Here is a 7,913-nt window from a genome sequence, read left to right as displayed (position 1 = left end):
ACACTGGCGTCATGGCAACACAATAGAGTCTGACTCTGTGACAGCCAAAGTTCCCTTCTGAGCTGCCTCCTAGGGTGAGTCCATTATTAGGACTCATATACCTTCCCCCTGTTTTGCAGCCTGCACATGTATTCCTCCTCCCACCCCCACAGCTTTTCCAGGAGCACAAATGAGTGTGAAGAAGTATGACACACAACCACAGAGCCTCTTGAAAGTGCTGGAACCATGTGGGCAACACACACACATACAACTAAACTAGGAAACTGAAGGGGAATTTAAAACAGTTCCCAATTTTAAATGGGGGTCAAGGAACTCTTAAAGGTAAAGGGACCCCTGACCATTAGGTCCAGTCGTGACTGACTCTGGGGTTGCGGTGCTCATCTCGCTTTTTTGGCTGAAGGAGCTGGCGTACAGCTTCTGGGTCATGTGGCCAGCATGACTAAGCTGCTTCTGGTGAACCAGAGCAGCGCACGGAAACACCATTTACCTTCCCACCGGAGCGGTACCTATTTATCTACTTGCACTTTGAGGTGCTTTCAAACTGCTAGGTTGGCAGAAGCAGAGACCGAGCAACGGAGCTCACCCCATTGCGGGGATTCGAACCGCCGACCTTCTGACTGGCAAGTCCTAGGCTCTGTGGTTTAACCCACAGCGCCACCCTTACCAAGCTCCAAAAAAGAGCCATTAAACTGTCAATGTGTATGTACTCTTTACAATGTCATAACTAGATGTTTCTGCACCTTGGATAAACTTTTTAAAAAATGAAGAAGGGGAAACACTTGTTTTTAACAGTAAAACTGTCAATTCTAGAATTCATATTGATTTTGTCCCACATGTTAGAACCCGGGATCATCCAGTGAATTCTGGGTTGTAAAAGATTCAGAACAAATGCTCATTGGATGAGCAGGCATTAAAATGGCGAATTTGTTTCAGTGTAAGTGTCCTGAACTCCTGGCCTACCTGGCGACAAGTCAAAAGTTCAAAGACCAGGGGTCAATCCATGCAAACAAAGTCCAAAGGTCAGGAAATGCAATCCAGGATACATTACAGAGTCAAACCCAAAGCACAGTCCCATAGAGTTCCAGGAGCATCCAAATCAAGGCCCACCAACATGGGCAGTTGAGCAGGCACAGCCCCTCAGCTCTGCTTCCCGTTTGTACTTTGCCTGCTGATTGCAGCATCTGGGCTTGATGAGACATGTGACCCTCACCTGCCGCAAGCCTCCTCCAGCTGAGGAATCACACACCTCTTCCCAGAGCTAGCAAGACCCACCTGGCCAACTAGGGAGCTGGGCTGTGGGCCCTTGCCTGCCTCAGCCTCTTACAGCGCACCCCCTGCTGCTCCCTACACCTCAGAGCCCGTCATGTTCACAGACACAGGGTCCCTCTACCTATGGTGATGGGTCCTGCTGCCCTGGTGGTTCCTGTGCACTAGTTCCTAAGACCTGCTGTCATATGTAACTGTTGTTGAGCTGATTGAGAACAGTGACCGTAATGCTAGTCCAACAATACCTGGAGGGTCACAGGCTCCCCGCTGCAACCTTAGGCCATGTGTGAAGTTTATGTTTCAGTCCTGCTTTATCTTTGGCTTCTCCTTTGGCAGACTTCATGGCTCCACACACCATTATTGCTTCCTCAAGTTCCTCAAGCAAACACTCAGCCGATAACACTTCTTCCATCACCACATCTCCATGTCAAGCCAAACTTTACTTGTCATGCTCCTGATGGACGTACAATGTGATCTGTGCTGGGGGGGTGGGGGTGGTGGTTAGGCAAACCTGAGTAACTGCATGCTACCAGGGCCGGATTTAGGTTTGATGAGGCCCTAAGCTACTGAAGGTAATTTATATGTCCAGCTGTCCTTTGTAAACAACAAATTGTCACTGTTTTCTGTGTTGAATATATGCTATATGGTAATGTATGGACCTAATAGGTATCTAAAGCCATTTCACATAACAAAATATGTATTTTATCAAAGTAATTGCTGAACTGAAATACAATTAAGAAGAAGTACGGTATATTAATAGTGAAATGGGTGGGGCCTATTACTTCCATCATAGGAGCCTACACAACACAACACACTGTTGCTGCATGTAGGTTTTATTTTATTTGTTTTTTATCTTATATTTTGGAAATGTACATCCAGTTGTTTTTTCTTTAAATTTTTGGGGGGCCCGCAAGAGTGGGACCCTAAGCTATACGTAAATCTGGCACTGCATCCTACAGAGTCCTGCAGCTGCTAGCTGCAATTTGAACCAGACAAGTGTGCAGCAGAACAGTATGAGGTGAAAGGGCACACACATATAAGTGCCTTTGAAGCGCACCATGCAAACATGCCCCTCAAGAGAGCTTCTCTTTCACAGCCCTTTTCGTCAGGCTGAGAGGCCTTATGCAGAGGAAGTAGCTGGGGAATGAGCAATGAGAATGCTCAGAATGTGACATCCATGTGCCATCAAAATGGTCGAGGGAGGATGTGGGTGAGGAGAGGCTTGAAAGAAGGGGGAAGAGGCTTCCAAATCTGGAATAACTGAAAAAGAAAAAGTTGGCACATGAAGTGGGAACAAGTAAAAATAAACCTCATCCCCCCCCACCTCCTTCTTTGCTGCAAAATAAGCTTGAAAAGCCTCGCTCCAGGTGTCTCCCTGCCTCCTAAAATAATCCAAGATGCTTCTACTGTCTCTCTCTCTTTCTCTCCCTGTGATGCCCCCACCCAACCCGCCACCCCACTAGTGCCTTGGGTTTCCATGGTGACTGCAAGCAATGTCGCTAGGGTGACAAGGAAGAGAAATGTTTTTTTTTAAAATAGAAGGGGTTCTTGATTATCTGTTGTTCTTGTGGGGTTTTATTTTATTTTTTTTTCCAAGTTGAGAGAGTTGTTTATTCTCTCCCTCCTGCCCCTCATCATTTTCATAAAATGTTGTCCCTTCAGGTCTGCTTTGATGAGACTGAGGCGAGGGCAAGAAAGAAAGGAGGATTCTGGTCTCTCCTCAGCAATGGTAGGGCAGGCCCCATAGGAGGACTCTACCACCACCACCATGGTGCTCCCTCTTTTACTTTCCCCTTTATTAGTTACGTATAGGTCAATTTCACACTTGAAGTGCATTTGAGCCTCTTTGGCATGCATCTGTGAAAATCCAGAACTGTAAGATGCCAGAGAAGATTTGGAACAAATACCTCCAGCTGTTTGTCTCTGGTGCCTTCCCTCTGATGAGGTCAGTGGAGGCTGGTCCCCTGATCCTACTGGGGCACAGCCTTCCCAAGGAGAATGACAAGCAATTACTGCCCCTGCCAAATCTGAAAGCCACACACTCTTTCCCTACACACATTTTATACTTCTGTTTGAACTCAGAGAAGTTCTGCAAACATTTATGCCTATCTACTGTTCTTTGACTAGGCAGGCGTCTGCACCACTCAGCCAATCCTAATCCAAAAGTGAAGTGGTCTCTCCCATGTGCAGAGACAATACTGAATTAGATCATGGACCAAAGTTCTGACCCCGTATAAGGCAGATTCCCGTGTTCAACAAAAAGGGCTGGTTGGGCTCCGTGGATCAAGGGTGCCCTCTAGTTTGCAGTATCAACCTGAATACTTTCCAGAGTCCAGAGAGTTTTTGCTGCACTATACATTTAAAGCAGTATCATACCACTTAAACAGCCTTGGCTTCCCCCAAAGAATCCTGGGAATTGTAGTTTGCTAAGGGTGCCAAGAATAGTTAGGAGACCCTTAGTCCCCTCACAGAGCTACAAATTTCAGAGTTTCCTAGGAAGAGAGATTGATCTGGAAATTGTAGCTCTGTGAGAGGAATAGGGGTTTGCCTAACACAAGATCCAGCCACCTTGCAAGGTCTGGACAGTGCTTGGATGGGAGACAGCCTGGGTACATTGTATATGCCACCTTGAGATTCATGGTAGAAGAAAGGAGATGTATTATTGTGCTAAGAAAATACATAAAACATCACTACTATTCTGGTAAAGTGTTTCAAGCCAGGCATCACCAGAAATCTCAAAAACTGAAAGAGGAGGGAAGAGGCTTTTATCTTATGCACCAGAATTTGAAAAGGGGGGGGGGAAAGGTAATACTTCATCTCCCTTGATATCCACTGACATCTGTTATTAAGCATCTATCTTACAACCTTTTCACAATTAAAGACATAATTCTTCCAGAAAATAACTTTTAAAACTTTTCTAGTCAAAACCAAGATAAATACTCATAACCTGCATATGAAATAGAGGGTTCAGCTGAATTGTATTGAACAACTGATGTCCAATCCTCTATTACAGAATGGTTTTTGACAAGCTGTAAATTCAATTCCACACATATTTTTTAAGGCCCATTCTTGTTTTTCAGTATCAAATAGATAATATTTTTAAACTGACAGAGACATGCGAAACTTTAGCCAAAAACTTAAGCCGTAAATCAATAGGATGTCTACCAACATATGCAAACAAGCGTTCCTGAATTACTAGTGTCCCTGTGAGAACATAAGAGCCCTGGTGGATCAGGCCAAGTGCCAGTCAGTCAATATGTTGGTCAATCCAGTAGACAGATAGATACTATTTTTCTCCTATACTATCTACTAGCTAAATAGCAAGCTAGTTAAGAGTTTTATACACTGTGCTTTTTAATCTCAAAAGAGCTATGTAAGGCAGCTTACAACAGTTCAGTATAACAATCAGCTAACAATTAAGAAGACAAATAAATTAAAATAAGAAGACAAATAAATTACAATAAATTACAATTAAAAACAAATACATCAGATGAAAATCTAAATGGCTTAAAGGCACAATAACTTTTTTTAAAAAAAACACACCAACAAAACTAGCAACCCAGATGGCTGGATACCTGCTGAAATACAAAAGGTCTTCATGAGGTGGCAAAAAAATAAAATAAAACCCTAAAATGAAACATGAAATGTTTTGCCACTGTGAAAACAGGATGCTGGACTAGATGGGTCACTGGTCTCATCTGGTGAGCTCTTCTGATGTTCTTAACCATCAATGACTCTCTAGGAAGGAAGCTCCATGAGCTAGACCACTGAAAATGGTGTCTTCCACATGGCAGTCAGATGTACCTCTGTTGCTGGGATGCAGATGTGAGCTTCTCAGCATATCTTAATAAATGGCCAAGTTCATCTGAGAAAAGTTGGTCTTTTGGTCCTAAGCTGCTTAGGGCAGCCCTTTCCACCTGGTGCTCTCCAGATGTTTTGCCCTGCAACTCACATCAGCTCTAGCTAGCACCACAGGTTGTGGAAGGCTGGTCTAGGACTAGGGATCCATCTGCACTATACATTTAAAGCATCACACCACTTTAAACAGCCATGACTTCCCCCAAAGAATCCTGAGAACTGTAGTTTAAAGATGCTGAGAATTATTAGGAGACTTTTCCCCTCTTGTAAGCACTAGTCTACCTACTCTACACACCCAAATTAATTCTAAACCTGTTTAATTGCCATGGATGCCAAGTAGGGAATTCCAGGGATGGTAGTTCTCCAAAATGGTCAGAGCCCTCTAAAAAGGTCTAAGAATTCAATAACATGAATGTCTAACACAAAGCAGCTGCAGTTTTTAGTAGTCCATATACTGACTTCACCCGTGCTGTCAAGGAGGAAGATGGTCATGTGATTACCAACCATTGTTCCTTGCTTTATTATGAACTGAACCAAATGCAGTAGCTTTTTGCAGTTGATCACAAAAAAGTGTGTTGACAAGCTGTGGTTGTGATTGACTTCCAAACACTACACTAAAATGTGCAGTGGGCAGCAGCATCTGACAGTCACATCACCACCATAGCTCACTGCAAGTCAGCAAGAGTTGTAATTAAAAACATGACTACCAGGTGCTCAGATGTTTGTGTGTATGAACCCTTGGTCCTTTCCAGTTCTATTGATTACTGTAACTGAAGAGGAACTGTGGAAAGCCAGGAGACAGAGAGAAAACAAAAAATTGAACCACCCTCCAAGTCAGGAAGTTACTGAGGATTGTAAAGAGATTCTCAAGGGAAAAGTTTAATCTGTAAGTGTATAGCTAGTGTTTTAGATGTCCTACCTAAGCAATACTCAGATAGCCTCACTGGCAGAAAACCTGAGCTCTTAAAACTGTCATTAACATCTGCTTCCCATCTCTAAGTAAGTCTCCTCATGTCAGAAGTTGGAAGGTAGCTTCCAACTCCAGCATAGGACAGGTTGATGGAGATATTCTTCTTCTACATGTTCTGAGGAGCTACTAGTTCTCCTCCATTCCTTCACTTCCCCCATCCCCACAACATTAGCAGCAGGAAAGGTTGGCGGAATGGGGCTATTTTTGGGAACGTTTCCCTAGCAACGGCTGCTGTCACCGTCTGTGGTGGTTTATCCATAGGTGCTAAAATATTCGATGCTTCTTAATAAAGAAAGCAGCTGGCAAAGCAAGGTTGGATGTAGGAAGGGTTGTCCACCCAGTCTGCTTTGCCCAGTGGCCTGGGATTCATAGGGCTTGAAAAAGTAACAAAGCAAATGATGTCTTTAAGATGAAGTGCACTTTGACTTTAGCTCCATCTATTAAGGTCTTAATCTAGAAGCAAGCCTCTTAGAGGTGAAAAGTTTCAATCCTGAGACATCTGGAGGGCCAAAATGTACCCACACCTGATACACGATAGCTTCTCTGTTAACAAGCTGAGCGGTTGAGGTAGAAATATGAGGCCTTTCTTCTCCAAGTTTGCAGAAGAATGTTGTAAAGGCCAATATAATCACGTTCAATAGTTATTAAGCTATTAAGGATCTTGATGTCCCATGCTTCTGGTCCTTTTCCAAATGGTGTATCTAGCAGCTGTGCAAGTTGGAGAGCATATTTGTATGATGAACCCATCAGATGCTGGCTTCTTCTCTTTAGGTTGGTTTGCTATTGATTTGTGCAGGAGGAGGAGGAATACAGAAGTGTTGACAACTCCCCTCCCTGCTTATTGATATTGCATTGAGGTCTGGTCTCCCGCATAAACTCTAAGCTGTCTTTTGTTTGTATACTGCTGTTGCTCAGTGTAAAACTTACTGGTGAACTGAGGACAGCTTTCGGGTCACATGATGGTGCTGACTATGTGAGTTGCCTTTGTTTTTAGTTGCTTATTTACAGTGGAAAAGGCTAAAAAATACAATGATCAATCTCTATGTGTAAGTGGTCCATCACTGCCCCCTCCAAACTGTGTCACATTCAGGAGAGTGTGTGTCATCATGACCAACAGCGACTTGAAACTGACTTGGAGGAAGAGGGGACCCCATCAACTAGGGATTTTCCAAAACTAGTGAATGTGCTCCTCAATTAGACCCAACTGAGAGGCCAACTTCCTCACATACCATTCAGTCTGTGTGTGACCACAAGCACTGTGCCTGTCAAAAGTGAGCAGAGAGGGGACCATGGAAGGTTTGAGAGCTGCCCCTTTAATGACCTCCATTCTTCAGCAAGGAGGAGGAGCCTAGAGGGTGGAGGGTGGTGATAATCAGGCCTAGCAGCAAGCTGCCCTTCTTGGGACAAGTCCTTTCTTTTCTGGATCCTGTCCAAGGTTCTGAACCAACTCTGCAAAAGTGCTGTGCAGTCTCTGCCTGTTGGTCCCTTGGTTTTGCTACCACCTCTGGCCTTTTCCTTTTTCCTCTACATGGGATCATTCTCACCAGGACAGGCTAGACACAAGCATCTGGAAGCATTAATCTGCACAACCAAATAAGTAAAGAAAGAAGTGTATTGTTTGCATCAGTTGAGTTAGACATGGGTTGCCACCATCCTTTTTACACTTTGTTTTTGATCTGAATTTCCATGAAATAATTGATTCACATGTGGCTGCTGGGCTTGTGTTAGCTCTGTTCTTATGGCATGTGGCTTGTCTTTATTTTGTTTTTAGCACAGAGTTTGCTATATTTGCTTACTACCACAAACCCACATTGAAAGA

Source organism: Podarcis cretensis (genome assembly GCF_951804945.1).
Source record: "Podarcis cretensis genome assembly, chromosome: 10".
Lineage (NCBI taxonomy): Eukaryota > Metazoa > Chordata > Lepidosauria > Squamata > Lacertidae > Podarcis > Podarcis cretensis.
The sequence above is the reverse complement of the archived record's forward strand: the minus strand, read 5'-3'. Positions refer to the sequence as shown.